This window comes from Mustela nivalis, assembly GCF_964662115.1.
Source record: "Mustela nivalis genome assembly, chromosome: 4".
In the NCBI taxonomy this organism is placed as follows: domain Eukaryota; kingdom Metazoa; phylum Chordata; class Mammalia; order Carnivora; family Mustelidae; genus Mustela; species Mustela nivalis.
Genome location: NC_139023.1, coordinates 57,313,293 through 57,332,148, shown reverse-complemented (window position 1 = coordinate 57,332,148; position 18,856 = coordinate 57,313,293).

The following is an 18,856-nucleotide window of genomic DNA, read 5'->3' as shown; positions in this document are numbered from 1 at the left end:
AACTTCACGGTAGATGAAGTCAAATTGGTAGCTTGAAATTGGCCATGGTAGAAGAATTTTACCACTGAGATCTTCAAGTTGTATGAATCAGGGTTTCGTCTGTTTTGTTTTGTTTTAGTGCTGGTTGTTAAACATTTACCAGCACACCAATGCATATTGATGTTTCTCAACAAAACAATCTCTCTGAATCCCTGACACTTAGAACAAAGCCTAGTTTTCTGCATGTGTATTGAATAAATGGACAGGGAAGAGGAGGAGAGGAGATTTATAAGAACAGAGAGAGACTCTTCAAGACAGTGTTTTAGGGAGGGAAACCTGAGTTTTGTGGAATGCACAGGAAAAGGTATAGTTGTGAATGGAAGGTGAGAGATGTCTTCCAGGAAAAAAGAAGGCTTGTTTAGACAAATGAAGAACGTAAGGAATTAGAAGTACCATAAAAGAGTTAAAAATAGCTTGAAAACAGAATGTACATGTACCCATGAACAATCACCACAATCAAGGTTCTAAAACCCAATGTTCATAACAGCAAGATTCACAATAGCCAATCTGTGGAAAGAGCCAAGATGCCCTTCAACAGACAAATGGATAAGGAACAGCATTAAGTTATTTTGTGACTACTAAATCTTTAACAGAAGACTCCTACAATTGTCTTTACATTTCTTTTCATACACACACACACAAAGTTTCTTTGAAAGAATTGAAATCAGGTCCATATATAGAACAGAATATTACTTAGCCATCACAAAGAATGAATACCCAACTTCTGCATCAACATGGATGGGACCAGAGGAGGTTATGCTAAGTGAAATAAGTCAAGCAGAGAAAGTCAATTATCATATGGTTTCACTTATTTGTGGAACATAAAGAATAGCATGGAAGACATTAGGAGAAGGAAGGGAAAAATGGGGTGGGTGGTATCAGAGGCAGAGACCAACCATGAGAGTCGATGGACATCCAGAAACAAACTGAAGGTTTTAGAGAGGAGGGGGTAAGGGAATCGGGATAGCCTGGTGATGGGTATTGAGGAGGGCATGTATTGCATGGAGCACTGGGTATTATATACAAACAATGAACCATGGAAAACTACATCAAAAACTAATGGTGTACTGTATAGTGGCTAACATAACAATAAAAAAATAGCAAGTCAAAATAAATAAATAAATAATAAACAAACATATACATCACCTCCAGAAATGTCCCTGTTTCCTCTTGTGTTTTTTTGTAATTGTGTGTGTGGTAAGAACACTTACCATGAGATTTATTCTCTTAACATATTTTAAAGTATATAATATTGTATTTTTAACTATAAGTACCATGTTAAATAGCAGATTTCTATAACTTATTCACCTTGCATATCTCTAACTTTATACACAGTAAGCATTAATTCCTCATTTCCTCTTCTCCACAGCCCCTGGCGATCATTATTCTATTCTCTGCTTCTAAAAGTTTGACTACTTGAGATATTTCATATAAATGGAATCATGAAGCACTTGTCCTTTTGTGACTGGCTTAGTCACTTAGCCTTATGTCCTCTAGGTTTATTGATATTGTCTACTATTAATGTGTTTCAGTGAGGGACATCTGAGTAGCTCAGTCAGTTAAGCATCTGACTTACGCTCAGGTCATGATTCTGGAGTACTGGGGTCAAGCCCTGTGTCAAGCTCCCTGCTGAGCAGGGAGTCTTCCTCTCTCTCTCTCCCTCTTGCACTTTCTCTCTTTCTCAAATAAATAAATAAAATCTTTTAAAAAGTACATTGCAGTGAACATGGGGTCCAGATAACTCTACTACATCCTGATTTCAATTCTTTCAAAGAAACTTTGTGTGTGTGTGTATGAAAAGAAATGTAAAGACAATTGTAGGAGTCTTCTGTTAAAGATTTAGTAGTCACAAAATAACTTAATGCTGTTCAGAGTATTGTGAGCTATATACCCAGGAAAAAATATTTCTTCTTTTCCAGGTTTTCAAATAAGCTGCTCAGGAGCCACACCCAGAGACTATTATCTGACATGCAACTACCCCACACATGTGAATAGATGGAAACATGTTCTTGATATTCTGGTGTTTTAGTCAAAAACTATGGATGTCACACTGGCATCTGTTAAACTGTTAAAGAAAATGAGTGTTTTCCCAAAGTGTTGTGGATGATGGAACCTCAAGGGGTAAGGCGAGTATGAAGAAAAAAATCAGTCCAACTAAGACTCAGAACACTAGAGATCTTCTCATTCAACCCCCTGTTTAATACAATGGAGGAAAATGGAGATCAAAAAGGCAATTTCTTTGGAGACATTTCCTAAATTGAGATCTTCTGTGCCACACCACACACTGGCCCCATTTTGATTGTCTTATACACCTGGAATGAAGTGCAGTGAAATCAATTGGATAGTGGGTAATGATAGCCTTTGGTGTCATAACTACCTGAATTTGAGCGTCTACTTCATATCCTAGCTAGACAACACTGTGGAAATTTTATGACTTTGCTGAACCTTAGTGTCCTCACTTACAAAATAAAATGAGGGATAACAGGGTCTACTTAATAGCATTGCTATAAGAATTAAATGAGAGCAATAGGAAGAAAGCTTAGTATAGTCTAAAGCACATGACAGAAACTCAGTGTATGTTAACTTATTTCTGTTGCTATAAGATGATGATGATGACAATGACTTTATATTTTTCTTAAGATTTAATTTATTTATTTGACAGATAGAGACACAACAAGAGAGAGAACACGAGAAAGGGGAGTGGGAGTGGGAAAAGCAGGCTTCCTGCTGAGCAGGGAGCCCAGTGCAGGGCTTGATCTTAAGACCCTGGGATCATGACCTGAGCCAAAGGCAGACACTTAATGACTGAGCCACCCAGGTGCCTCAACAATGATTTCATCTTAACTTAATCTCTGGATAATGATGTCTTAACAATTAAAATGTTTTGACAGTTGACAACCATTTTTAAAAATATTTTGCAATATATATAACTTATAAGATCACAGGAGATAATGTGCTTTCAATTTATTTCAACTGATGTGTGAGAGTCTTGACACTAAGACATTAGCTTTTCTTTGAAGAAGCACTACAATTTGACGAATAGCTTCAGGTTTTTAACCAGGTCCTCTCTGTCATTGGACTCAGGTGAAGTTTTACGGGAGGGGATGACACAAAGGGTTGCAATAAAATCTAACAAGAGTCACCTGATAATTAAAAAGATTAATCACTTTGACCACTAAAGCAGTTAACACCATGACTACAGAGCATTAAGACTTAGCAACTCATGATTAAAAGTCAGGAAGGGCATACAAATCAGTCTGTGAATGTCCCAAAGAAGACTCCTTTAGGTCTGTAGTATGGACCTCCCCAAGGGTTCTGGAGTATAGTCATCCAACACATTCTCCTCACATGTCCTGCAGGAAGGAGCCACAGGAAATATTCCAAAGAAACCATGTGGATGACAAATGTCTTGAGATGTCAGACTCCAGATCTGAGGCTGCTATTCATGTCCATTAACAGGCCTCTCTCTTTACACTTTTGGCCATCTCTTAACCCATTCTCCACACAGGGACCAGAGGAGTATTTTAAAAATGTGACTAGGTCTCATTATTCACCTGCTTACAGCCATCTAATGAACTTCCATTATGATTTAAAGTGAATCCAAACCCTTTACATTCATCCTTCCAGGCCCAGCAGGATCTGTCTCCAGTCACCTCTCTAATCCAATCTCCGGACCTCCCCACTCTTATCTCTGCCTACAAGGCACTGATCGTTCTTTCAGAGCCTCAGACCCAGCTCTTCCTCTCCCACTTCAAACTCACAGTCTTTGTCCTAGATTGTTCCTACCCGCCTCTTCATGTGACTGGCTCCTGCTCATTCTTCAGATCTCAGCTTAAATGCCGCACTCTTGGTAAGACTTAAGTGACCGTTCTCCTGGGTATTCTTCATCCCTGTTTCTTTGCTTCATGGCAACTCACATTTTTAAAGGACCTTTAAATGATCTGTTTCCTTGTTTATTATCTGCTGGTGAAACTCTATGAGGAAGGGACTTGGTCGGTTTTATTTATCAAAATACACCCAAGGTATTTCAATGCTTGATAATTATTAGAAAATCAAAAAAATAATATTCATTAGTCCTAATGCTGTCATTAACATGCACTGAACATTTACAAATGGGACAGGAATTGAACTAAGTTGTGTGCATGGATGTTCTCATTTATTCTTCAGTTTAAGGCTAGGAAGACTGGTAATATCATGCCCATTCTTTGATGAGACTGAGGCAAAGAATATGTATTTAATCTGGAGTCACAGAGCTAGTGATAGAAGAGCAGGATTCAAGCTCATGCAGAGTTTAGAATCTTAATCTTTACCCTGGTTTTGAAGGAGTGACTGCAATATCTTTGGCCACAGCTGATCGGCTGACACATCATGCAGTGGGACCCCTCCACTCAGTCTGAAATGGTGTCACCACTGTGATCTTTGTCACCTTAAATTCATTTCAAACCAAGTCCTCACAGTATTTTGATATTGGACGATTACCTGTCTCCCCCCTACAACATCTAGAATTCATTCTCAGTGGAGACTGTCACTTTTATTCCCTTTTTCCTCCATTTATCCTTCATACAATAAATAAATATTGAGCTAAGTCTATCTAAATTTTATTTTCTCTGGAATATGACAGTGGACATGATAGATAAATTCTCTACGTATGGAACTTACAATTGCAGGGGTAGGGGGATAAATACTAATTATATAAACTGACAAAATAGTTTTAGATAGTGATAACTTTTATGAAAATGAAGCAAAAAAAAAAAAAAAAAACAATAGAATGAGATACAGAGAGACCTGGAAAGAGGGTGCTAATGTAGACACAGTGGTCAGGGAGTGCCTAAGGAAGTGACATTTTGGGGATCTGGGGGAATAATCTTCCCACGGTAGGACACAACTAATGTCCTATGTGTAGGATACAATGTAGAAGTCCTGAGGAGAGAATGGGTCAGTGTCAAGAAGAGAAAGAAGATATACTGGACTCAGGCTGTAAGTTTCCCCAGATCTGTTCAGCCTCATTTTCTTTGAGTGCAATGGTCAATTTTAAGTGTCCACTTGACTGGGCCACAAGATGCTGAGATATCTGGTTCAATGTTAGCTCTGGGTTTCCCTAAGAGTTTAGTCTTTGAATCATTGGACTCAAGAAAGCAGATTGCCCTCCCCATGTGGATGGATATCATCTAATCTGCTGACTTTGAATCTTCTCTCTGCTTGTCTGCTTAGGCCACAATATCTATCTTCTCTTGCCCTGAGCACTCCTATTTTCCATGCCCTCAGACTGGGAATTGGGATCTATACCATCAGCTCTCTGGCTCTCAGCCACTTGCCTTCCAGGGCCTTCAGTTTGCAGATGGCAGCTAGTGGGACCTCTCATCCTCCAATTACTATAAACTAACATCTTATAAAAATCTCCTCCTCAGCCTGTTGGTTCTGTTTCTCTGGAGAACCCCAAATAATATCAGGCCTTAGCATGATGTGGCTTTTTGGTCAGTGCGGTTATAGACCTTTTAAGTTGTTCTTTCTTTTCCACTTCATGGCCATGTTTTTTTTTTTGTTTTTTTTTTTTTTTTTTCCACTCTTGCTTCCCTGGGAGTTCACACTCAAATGAATATTTCCTGCCTAAGATTTTATCTGACTCTCTTTGTCTATGGAGCTAAAGCTGAGTCCAAAAGCCAGCCTAGCAAGAACATAGTGAAAGAGGGAAACTGAGGTAAGAGATAAAGTTAAATAGATGGCTAGGTTGGATCCTGTGAAGATCACATTGGCTACTCTATGGATAATAGTCTTTCAGTAGCAGAGCGCATGTTGTGCATTAGGCACTCAGTATATTTTTGTTGCACACATGCATGTTCTCAATAAAGGGTTTTATTTTCCTAGTTATTCCAGGTCAAACCATTTGTCTCATGCAATGACCCATCCATTAATAAGTGTTTGTGGTGAAGACTGAAACAGAGTATACAGATTTTTATTTTATGTAGCTGCTTTTCTTTCATCCCATAAATCTTACTCTCCTATAGCTCCCCATTCTGTCTCCTTAGGCACCATTTTTTGTTGAATGTGGGCTAAGAGTCTACACTCTTAAATTAAATTTAAGTTATTTAAGAAGTGACTTAGTAAGACAGCATTTCTTAAATTGTTCTGTAGCTGAATTGAAAAAAGGAATGTTCTCTTTGTCAAGTAATTAAACTTTGAATATTTTTGTGAGGTAGTCTCTTACATTATCTCTGTTCGCATGCAATGTGAAGTAGAAATGTGGCCACTTATAATGAAAGAGCTAAGAACTTAAGGCTTTCCATATAAGCCTCTAGGCCTTTTCTTTCTATTGAAGATAATTGTGCATGCTATAAGTTGTCAGTCTCAGAGAAGGACATTATTAATCTAAGAGAGCCAGACTTCAGCCATGGGTTGGTTGGGGGTGGTGAGGAGTGGCTAGCCAGTAGAAGGCAAGAGACCAATTGCTCTTTCCCCGCAAAGGCTGTATCATTCCCTCAAATTCTTGGTAAAGTCTTTTATAATTATTTAGAGCCAAAACAGAAAGAATGAATAATTTTATAGATTTTATGCTGTTATGTTCTTTAGCTGATTATTCATATGATTCTACTTAATTGTGATACATTGCACAAAATCTTTCCTTCCGGCTCTCTAAAACCCTGCCTACTACTCCTCCCTTAATATTGTGAGATGAGGCAGGCCAGACAAGAATTGGTCACCATTAGAAACTGCAGTGCCTGCTAGCATGGTCCTTAAACCTTAAAAGTTAGTACAATTAAGGAAGATATAGAACTTATACAGGAATTCAGTAAAGTGTCAGGATATAAAGTCAATGCACAGAAATCAGTTGCATTTCTCTACACCAACAGCAAGACAGAAGAAAGAGAAATTAAGGAGTCAATCCCATTTACAATTGCACCCCAAACCATAAGATACCTAGGAATAAACCTAACCAAAGAGACACAGAATCTATACTCAGAAAACTAAAAAGTACTCATGAAAGAAATTGAGGAAGACACAAAGAAATGGAAATATGTTCCATGCTCCTGGATTGGAAGAATAAATATAGTGAAAATGTCTATGCTACCTAAAGCAATCTACACATTTAATGCAATTCCTATCAAAGTACCATCCATCTTTTTCAAAGAAATGGAACAAATAATTCTAAAATTTATATGGAACCAGAAAAGACCTCGAATAGCCAAAGGGATATTAAAAAAAAAAAGCCAACGTTGGTGGCATCACAATTCCGGACTTCAAGCTCTATTACAAAGCTGTCATCATCAAGACAGCATGGGACTGGCACAAAAACAGACACATAGATCAATGGAAAAGAATAGAGAGCCCAGAAATAGACCCTCAAATCTATGGTCAACTAATCTTCGACAAAGCAGGAAAGAATGTCCAATGGAAAAAAGACAGCCTCTTCAATAAATGGTGCTGGGAAAACTGGACAGCCACATGTAGAAAAATGAAATTGGACCATTTCCTTACACCACACACAAAAATAGACTCAAAATGGATGAAGGACCTCAATGTGCGAAAGGAATCCATCAAAATCCTTGAGGAGAACACAGGCAGCAACCTCTTCGACCTCTGCCGCAGCAACATCTTCCTAGGAACAACGCAAAAGGCAAGGGAAGCAAGGGAAAAAATGAACTATTGGGATTTCATCAAGATCAACAGCTTTTGCACAGCAAAGGAAACAGTTAACAAAATCAAAAGACAACTGACAGCATGGGAGAAGATATTTGCAAACGACATATCAGATAAAGGACTAGTGTCCAGAATCTATAAAGAACTTAGCAAACTCAACACCCAAAGAACACATAATCCAATCAAGAAATGGGCAGAGGACATGAACAGACATTTCTGCAAAGAAGACATCCAGATGGCCAACAGACACATGAAAAAGTGCTCCATATCACTCGGCATCAGGGAAATACAAATCAAAACCACAATGAGATATCACCTCACACCAGTCAGAATGGCTAAAATCAACAAGTCAGGAATTGACAGATGCTGGCGAGGATGCGGAGAAAGGGGAACCCTCCTACACTGTTGGTGGGAATGCAAGCTGGTGCAGCCACTCTGGAAAACAGCATGGAGGTTCCTCAAAATGTTGAAAATAGAACTGCCCTATGACCCAGCAATTGCTCTATTGGGTATTTACCCTAAAGATACAAACGTAGTGATCCAAAGGGGCACGTGCACCCGAATGTTTATAGCAGCAATGTCCACAATAGCCAAACTATGGAAAGAACCTAGATGTCCATCCACAGATGAATGGATCAAGAAGATGTGGTATATATACACAATGGAATACTATGCAGCCATCAAAAGAAATGAATTCTTGCCATTTGCGACAACATGGATGGAACTAGAGCGTGTCATGCTTAGCGAAATAAGTCAAGAAGAGAAAGACAACTATCATGTGATCTCCCTGATATGAGGAAGTGGTGATGCAACATGGGGGCTTAAGTGGGTAGGAGAAGAATAAATGAAGCAAGATGGGATTGGGAGGGAGACAAACCATAAGTGACTCTTAATCTCACAAACCAAACTGAGGGTTGCTGGGGGGAGGGGGTTTGGGAGAAGGGGGTGGGATTATGGACATTGGGGAGGGTATGTGCTTTGGTAAGTGCTGTGAAGTGTGTAAACCTGGTGATTCACAGACCTGTACCCCTGGGGATAAAAATATATGTTTATAAAAAAATAAAAAATAAAAAAAAACTTAATAAAAAGATTAATATTTGCATAAATATGACTGCAATTCAACTCAATAAGTACAAGCAATTATAAATATTTACATAGTCAACTCCATGTCTATGTCCGGGACTTCCTTTGTAGGGCTTCTCCAAACTCTCTGTCATTCTTTTTGATGCCCAAAATAGAGTCGCCAAGAGACTCAGCAGAGTTTCATTAATGCTCCATATTTGAAAATTAGTGTGGAGTATTTGAAAGAGGGAAAGATTTATACAACACCTGAGTTCAAGTCTTAACTAGTTTCTTCACTTTGTCTGGAGCATTCCTTCTTTGCTATATTGATTTTTAAATTCTGTATTGAACATCAGTTTATGCAAAGATCTCAGGGACCCAGCATTAAATGATTGTATGAGTCTGACTTTGGGAAAAAAGAAATGACTGTAGGTATTTCAAGGAAGAGAAACTTAATATGATTACATTTTTGGAAGGTCTGGAGGATTGAAAAAAGGTGGGGTTGGTGATGGTGGTGATATTGTTCCCCAGAACTCATAAACTGCAGGAAGCTGTTCTTATTGTAGCAGGGTACAGAACCTAATTTGTGGCTTCTGCAAGAAACCACACAGCCGCATACCTGCTGCAAATGCCCACTGTCTTTTGATGCTTCTCCCACACAACCACTACTGTTGTTACAGAATCCAGCACTTACAAGACCTCAGTGTCTGCTGTGACTGCTCTTCCACATACTACAGAGCAACTTGTGCTTCTCTCTTTGTTTTTAATAACAGAGCCTCATTTTTTAGCAGTACTAAAACCAGAACCAGGCTGGCAAGAAAATGCAGGAAGTGTACTTTTCAGTCTTCCAGTCCTAATGATATGAGAGAGTGTAGAAAGCACCACATGTGGTTCCAAGTTTTTAGTAGAATAGATGGCACTGCTAAGGAACCAAAGTCTTTTTTTTTTTTAAGATTTTATTTATTTATTTGACAGATAGAGATCACAAGTAGGTAGAGAGGCAGGCAGAGAGAGAGGGGAGGAAGCAGGCGCCCTGCGGAGCAGAGAGCCCCATGTGGGGCTCCATCCCAGGACCCTGAGATCATGGCCTGAGCCAAGGCAGAGGCTTTAACCCACTGAGCCACCCAGGCGCCCCAGGAACCAAAGTCTTAAACTTTGTGGAGAACAAGGTAGAATCCAATGGAATAGACAGATAATTAAACAGATAATGAAACGTAAATTTATCCCTGACTAAATTCTTATACTCTGACTATCCAAATATTGGCTAGAAGACCTTGTGGGCTTAAATGTGAATTTCACCATTCAACCTAAAACAGCAAGTAAAATCTGTATGTGTGTGCCAGTGAAAATATTTAATTCATATCTAAATCCTGACAATAGAATGTGAATCACACTGCAGTAATATCTCAAGTGTCCTCTTAAGAGGATATAATTTAGGGGCATCTGGGTGGCTCAGCTGGTTAAGTGTCCAATTCTTGATTTCAGCTCAGGTCATGATCTCAGGGTCATGAGATCAAGCCCTAAGTCAGGCTTTGCACAGAGGATAGAGCCTGCATAATATTCTCTTTCTTCCTCTCCCTCTGACCCTCCCCCTTCTACTTGCTCTTGTGCTGGCTCCCTCTAAAATAAAAAAATAATAGTAAAAGAATATAATTTAATGTACATGGTATTTAAACATAAAGTGAATTATTTCTATTATTTTCCCAAATTATTAAATGAAAATATTTTCCAAGAAGCTGGAAGAGGAAAAACATAATGAAATACTCAAGACCAGAGCTTCTAAAAGAAATTATAGAATATTTGCATGCAGTGATTGTTCTAAATAGCATCATTAGCACATAGGCAGAAATACCAAGGTAAAAATCACAAGTATTAAGTCCAGTATCTTGCTATTATTAGCTGCATAACTAGAAGCACAAGGAGCACAACAAAAGCTTACATATAGATTTCCTTATTATTCTCCTTCCTGGTTCGATGATTTTGGACATTAATTTACAGATGTCTCTTTACTTCATGATTACAAACTCCAAGAAAAAATAAGAGGCTTTCCATCAGTTCTTCAAATTTGTATATGGGCATATCTGAGGCATTTGCTGTTCTACTCAATCTTTCACCAGCTCTATCCCCTCCTTTTTAGTATAACAGCAACAGTGACCAGAGCCTCCATCTACCTTTACTCATCACCAAACCTCACTTGGGCAATAGTTCAATGTAATGTTTTTGTTTTTGTTTTTTTTTTTTGCATGTTTTTTGCTTTTATTTTGCTAAGTGTTGTTTTTTTTTTTTTGATCATGCATTTAACATTGTGTGGCTTGTTTTTCATTAGAGTATGCATTGGTTGCGATAAAGGAGGAAAATGTAATTCTATCCGATACATGCAGTATCAATGCTCACTACACCTCTAATAATAAGTGATAGGCTAGACACTAACAACATCTGCCATGAGATAGGAAGACATGATTCTTCTCCCAGTTTAAAAAAAAAGTTAAATGTGGACTAGAGCTATCTCAAAATTTCTCATCTAACAATTTTAGGAACAGATTAAATTTCAATAATGAGGGATGCTTTTTTTAAGGTTTTTAATTTTTTTTTAATTAACATATAATATATTACTAGACCCAGGGGTACAGGTCTGTGAATCACCAGGTTTATACACTTGAGCGATGTTTTTGATATCAAAAATGCTTAGTGACTATTTAGATAGCAGACACAAAGTTTTGAAGAAGGGAGTCAAACTATTTGAATTAAGACCTGAAAGATTATCATAGCATATAGGTAAAAGAGGGAAGGGAGCTTGGCATAGGGAACAGTTAAGAAAGAGTCACAGTCTTCCAAGTAGAAGAAACAGCAGGTAATAAGACCATAAGCAAGAGAATGTTTTCTGTTCCAAGTTGTGAAGGAGGGTAAATACAACTAGGATGTGAAATAGGAGAGGAAGGGTAGCAAGGAGAAAGGCTGTGCAGAGGTAGACAGATTGAAAGTATTTTATTTGTTATGTTGAAGAACATGAACTTTATACTAGGGGAAAGGGAATGAGCTGAAAGATTTAAATACGAGAATAATATGTCAGTTTGAATTCTGGAAGATTGTTTTATGTGCTCTGTGGAACACATATTAGAGGATATAATTCTGCAGTGAGGAGAACTCTTAACTAGTCATTGCAATAACTTTCCCAAAACTTGATTTTCCCTTAAGTGAGAGTCATAGTTCTTCCCCAAGTTTCATTTGTAGTCAACATCTTTCCCTCTTTAGTCTTTGGTAAGTTCAGTGTTATTTATTTTCATTTATATTTCATCAGCATATTAAATTGTTGATATTTCAACCTTACAAATATTTACTCTTTTGCATAAATATAGATGTATGGTTTCCTGGAGTTCTTAGTTTTCCTGGCCTAAAATTATGCATGCTAATAATAATACCCAATGTATATTGAGCACCTGCTCATATAAGACCTTGTGCTAAGTGCTTGGAATATAGCTTTTCATTAAATCCTCATATAATCCTCATGCTCTTTTTATGGATGATAGGTTTGAGGCTTAGTGGTTGCAGCATTTGGTCAAGTTCATAGGATTAGTTTCTCATGGAGCCAGACTCCAACCCAAGTCTGTTAGATACCAAGGCCAAATCTTTTACCCACCAAGTGGTATGTTGATTGAGCACTGTTCTTTTTTTTGTGAGTCATCCAACATGGGGACATCAGAAGAACAAGTGTCAGTTAGGTCCCAGAAAGAGCACAGACTAGGGAAATGAGTAGCAATTCTATGAAAATATGTTCCAGTTCCTCTAACAATCATCTGAGTAGCCAGAAACATTCTACTGAGTGTAGATCTTCATTTTTTCTTTTTAACTCATCATTTTCAGATAAAGAAACTAAGATCTAAAGAACTAACTAAATTTGCTTAAGCTCATTCATCTAATCTGTAGTGGAAGTGACATTCGGGTTATCAAATATCTAACTCTGTCTACTTTGTTCATTTGGAGATGGAGAAGTTCAAGTAAGTTTAGAGCCTTATAATTTTTTTTTTTTTTTGCAAAGGGCCTTTTTTTTTTTATTTAATTTAATTTTTCAGCATTCCAAGACTCATTGTTTCTAAAACTACTTGGGGTGGTCCCCTATGTACCACCCCAAAGTGGACAGAGGGTAGTCCCCTCTGTCCCCTATGTACAGAGATACATAGGGGAGGCTCCAACTTGATGAACTCATAGTCCTACCATGTTCATGTGTACACTTTCCTCCTGCTTATATTTTACTTTTTCATTCTCCTTTTCTCTTCTCTCTCTGCAGCAATTGCTACTCTATAGATTTTGAGGCTTTCAGGACTTTGAAGGAGTTCAAAGCCTTTGACAATTATTCACATCATTCTGTCTGAAAGCTGAGTCATTCCTTATGGAAGTATATTGAAATGGATGAAAAGTGCATTATTTTAGTCATCTAACCAAATAAATTCAAGAAAGTGGAACTGCCAATATCTCCTGGAGAATACAAGACTAAATATGAATTTATTTTTCACAGTAACCCAAGATGAGATGATAATCCCCTAAATTCTCTGGTAATCTTTTGGGAAGGATAGGGATTTGTGAAGGGCTCAAAGGGCCTTTGCACAGATTGCCATATTCCTCTCCCCTATGAATTTGTCTCCAATTCACAGCAGGAGAAATAAAGATTTCAAATTACAAGCAAAAAGATTATAACCAATACTCTCTAACTCTGCATTCTTTCACTGTCTAACTTGCGGCATTACCTTTCAACATTTAATGATTAGTGTGTAATTAGGTGGAGTTGCAGGTGATAACAACCATTCCTGCAATTTTAGGTGAGCTTGATGTGACTCCTAAATTGCCTCTGACCCAGATGACATGCTTCTTTTACTGGGTATTTCAAGGAATTTAAAACAACTAGGACTCTTCTTAAATTATTAATCATGTTTTTATATGCAGGTGTTTAGGGAAAAAAGTTAACTAAATGAAATAGAATGAAAGGGTTATTATCAATCATCTAGTCTAATTTGTGTTTTTTCTTTTTTGAGTGAGTGTGTTCAGAAAATGTTGATAATTATGCCTTTATTAGTTAGAATGGCAAGTATAGACTTCTGGATATTATCCATTGAAATACAGAAAAGAAAATTAATATTTACACCTAAATTTTTCTTACACAGATGATATAAGGATAAATTTTACCTTTATGTTATAAACAGATGTCAAGTGGGTTAATCTATTGGTTAATGATCAAACTTGTCAAAACGTTAAATAAGAAAGTCAGTTATTAGGACACAATTTGCATAAAATATTATAAACAACCATAACAACAGCAGTCATCTGTGAATGTGGTTTGTGAACAAAGCAATGACATAGTAACTGCACATATATTTTCTCTAATCTCTTAAGTCATGCTTCAAGGTAAATATTAGGCTCTCTCAAGATAGAAATAAATCAAATCTCAGAAAAGCCAGATCACATGCCCAAGATCACACTACCCTGGTGAAACCAAAATGGCATCAGGTCCCTCTGACTTCAAAGCCAACAATCTTTCAACAGACTAGTGCTGCTATATTAAATAGTAGGTCTGCTGCCCAGGTGATAGCATCATTAAAACAAAACAAAACAAAACAATACAAACAAACAAACAAAATGATGCCTGGGTCACTAAGTATCTGCCTTGGTCTCAGGTCATGATCCCAAGGTCCTGGGATTGAGCCCCATGTCAGGTTTCTTGCTCGGTGGAGAGCCTACTTCTCCTTCTCCCCCTGCTCCTCCCCCTGCTCCTGCTCTCTCTCTCTCTCTCTTTCTCAAATAAATTTTATTTATTTGTGTATATTTTATTTATTTGTATATTTATTTGTGGGCATATATATATATATATATATATATATATATATATATTTTTTTTTTTTTTAAAGCAGGGCAACATATATACTATTCCTTGTCCAGGGTTCTTGTTTATCCATCTATGACATGTACAAATTCTAGCTGATTTCCTATAAACCTAAACTGGAACTATTCAAATTCTCTGTTTTCTTCAATGGTTCATTTTTGCATTCCAAGAATTCAAAGCCTGAGCAGAAGAGACAAAAAGACTCCAGTGTTGGTGAAGTGGAAGAAGAACTGGATGGAGAGCTGAGATTGGAGTTCTGGTGCAGCTCATCACCCACCTGAGTGAGCCTGAGCAGGCCCCTAGATCCTCTGAGGAGCACATCTTCTCTGGGAGTCAGAAGGAGATCTTCCCTAACTTAATGGCTGAGGTTGTCAAGGAGGTCAAGTGAGGCAATGGATGAGAAAGTACTTTGCATATTGTGAAGCACTGTATCAGCTATAATGGTTCACAAGTCCAGAACACTGCAAAATGAGATGGAAAGTGCATCAGACACATTCTGTGCCCCCAGCCATCCTGTTGGGCCACATAATTTAAGTAAAGATCTCACGAGCTTCCTAAGTGTCCCTCCTGCACCAATCTCCATCTTTTTAGCCATATGGTTCCCTCTGTGGTTTTTAGGGCTTCTTATCCCAGGAATAGGTGTACCCTGGAAGTATGGAAGTAATCATTGCTCACACCCATAGTGGACAGAAGTGGAAGAATAAGTGCTCCAGCTTCCTGTGGTTCAGAGAAACAATTCTGAGGCACATTCCACAAGATTCCTTAGATGGTTCCTGTGGGGTTGAGCCCCAGCTGCAAACCTCAGTGTCCATCTCAATCTTCCAGGCTTTATTGACTATTATTCTTCCAGGATATCAAGTCCTCTCTCCCTGTCTTTACTTCACTGAAATCTCCTTCATGATGGTTAATTTTATGTGTCAGCTTGACTGGTCCACAGGTTGATATTTGGTTAATTATTATTTCTGGGTATGTCTATGAGGGTTTCTGAATGAGATTAACATCTGAAGAAGTAGACTGAGTAAAGCAGATTGTGTTTTCCAATGTGGTTGGGCCTCATCAAATCTATGAAATTCTGAATAGAAAAGAAGTCTTTATCTGGCTGACTGTCTTCAAGCAGGTACATTGGTGTTCTCCTGCCTATGGACTTGAATTCTGACTTGAATTCATACAATCCACTCTGATGGTTCTCCAGTTTGCTGACTGCAGATTTTGGATTTCTCAGCCTTCATAATTAAATGAGCCAAGTCATTCTTTAATAAATCCCAATCTATGTATCTATCTATTATGTATCATCTATTCATCTACCTCATCTCCTATTGGTTCAGTTTCTCTGACAATTGAGACAAAAATCAATTATCTCTACATAAATAATTTTCTGAGGCTCTACTTCAGGGAGATATGGAACTAAGACAGATGAGTGGATTTGTTAAGCCTTTTCCATCTGATCCACTGATCCCTTTAATTTCTGAAAATGTTTATAGAACTTCTACTGTGTGTCAGGCACTGTGCTGGGGGATAGGGAAATATGACAGGTTCATGACCTTGGGGGAGTTTACAGACTAGTGAGAGTGACAGACATGGAAATGGATGATTGCTGTGCAAAGCAGTGAGGCCAGAGGGTAGGTAAGCATCCCTGCCTCCTGGCCCCATCTATTCATCACTGGATCAGCATCCATGTTTGGCTGCAGCTCCATTTATTGAATTTCTGGTCGTGCTTCCTCAATACCGACCCCTTCCCCCAGGCTTGGCACAGACTCCCAGCCAAGACGTCTCCCTTAATGATATTTCTGGGCTTGTGCGTCTGATGCAATGACAGCTGTGAAGAATGCTCCATCTCAGAAAGGTCAGGGAACGGCGTAATCCACAGACTAGCAGCCACTTTGCACAAAGCCCATTGCTGAAACACAGATTTTAACCTTTTGGTTTTGCTAAGGCCGTATTCAGCTATTATACCTGCCGGGGGCTGCCAGTGATGGGGAGAGGCAAAGGTGGGATTCATTACAGCAGGCCCCTACCCTAAACTCCCCATCCTGCCTTGCCAATCTATGCAAAGGTTGCATCTGGGGCTTTGTACCTGGGCTTCTTGGACAACAAATGCCTCACTGAAAGTGGCAACACTGAAAATGTAAAAAGCTGGAGCACAGATATGCCACCCGTGCCTTCATGCTGTGGACCCCGACGGTAATATTCACCTGCTGCGGGACCAACCTCTCTAGGGCAGCAAATCCCCTTTCTTTTGTTTTTTTTTTTTCCACACGTTAAATGGCTGCTCTGACTCAGATTCTTTATTGGCACTGAGGATCTGAAGGTAATGAGACTTCATCTACTGCCCTGAGGCTCTTATGGTTCAGCGGGGAAGTCTGATACAACACAGGGCTGTCAGACATCAAGGTCTTCCTCTGTGATCTCTTTTAGAGGAAGGTGGTGGGTGAAATGGTTTAGAGAAGCATGTTTAGTGCCAGGCATACCCATATTTGAATCCCATATCCAACCCTTAGTAGCTTCTAAGTGTGGGCAAGTGACTTCACTTCTCTGGACTTTCAATTCTTAATCTGAACATAGGAGAATAGCTGCACACATCTCTCCCATCCCCTTCCTCAGTCCCCGAGAAATGGTTATTACCTGAGGCGATACAGGTATTACTTATCTACAAAGGCAATCATATTAGAATATATAAATGTATCAAATCAATGTGTTATATATCTTAAATTTACACAATGTCATATGTCAAGTGTGTTTCAATGAAAACATTTGAAAAGGAAAAATGGGACAACAGCTTATGGAGATGGTGCAGTTGTGGGAAGAATTTGTGGGAAGGATGATGCATCAGGGGTATCCAGGAGGAAGGGAATGTTGCTACTTCCATTTCTTGCCCTCCCTGCCTGCCAGTATACCCAGAGCCTCTCTCCCTGTCTCTCCTGTGCTTCATCTGTGCACCTGTGACACCCTGTTTTGCCCTCTTCTGTCCTGATTATAATCTTCAACAGAAATTACGTCATTTAAACTCCTCTGATTCTAGGTTTCCTATCTGTAAAATGGGAATGAAATAAAACCACCAGCTCTGTGAATCTCATTGAAATATTGAGTGTCAAATGAGGCAATTGCTGTGCCAGTACTTGGTAAACGGAGAAGGGCTCATTATCTATCGAGACGACCCTCAAGAGCAAGGTCAAAGGAAATTTCCCTGGGTTGTAGGGATGCCCGTCCCTCCTATTTGAGTTACATAATCTTGGGAGGTCTCATATATTTTGCATTAAAGTTTTTTTTCATATTATAAAAGCAATGTGTTCCCATGGTGTTGCATTTAAAAAAACAAGAAAAAAGTTGAGAAGAAAACAAAAGCCAACCTCTATCCCACTCCATACAGATCTTGCTTGTTAACAGCCTTCCTTATTCCCTCTATAATCTCTGCAGATTTTGTTTTGAACTGGCTTGGATTTCCAGTTGAAAAGCCCTCTACTGGTCTGTTTATTCTGGAGAGCCTGGAAACCAGCTGAGAAAAGCTGAGGAGTGGGAAGTCAGAGAAGGGATGTGGGGGAACCCATAGCTCCTGGCATTTAGGCAAACAAAAATGATGCTTACGTTTGAGTCCCTGGTCTGAATATTAAAGAAGAGAACTGCAAAAGGGGAGAATATATGTTCTTCTTTCCAAACAAACAAACAAACAAACAAACAGGAACAGGGTTTCCAAACAAACATGAACAGGGTTCCAAGGCTTCCAGCTCCAGTGTCTCAACAGTGCTTCAGCAGACATAAATTTGGTGGCCAGAACAGAGAGCCAAGATAGCCTGGGTACACTGGAGAACAGACAATGCATATCTGAGTGTGTGTGTGTGTGTGTGTGTGTGAGAGAGAGAGAGAGAGATAGAGAGAGAGAGAGAGGAGAAAGATGTGGGAGATTGATTTCTGGGACTTCAAGAGAACATAGTAAAAAAAATCACAACGGGCCTCGGGAATAAGGGAGAGAATGTTTATCTGTAGGAAGATTCAGAGGAAACAAAATATAAGCAGGTGAGATTAGAAAAGCCCCTGGAGCAGCCTTAGAGGAGGATTAAAAGCAAAGGATTTCTGGAGCAGAAGTTGGCTCCAGGCCCTTGGGAGTCTGTGGACTTGAACATCCTACCTTCTCCTTAGCTCAAGGGCCTTAACCTTGAGGTCCAAGAAACTCCACAGACCACAAACCACAACAGCATAGGCGAAGCTGTGGCTAGGTCACTAATGAAAATTGCAGATCTTCTCATTACATTA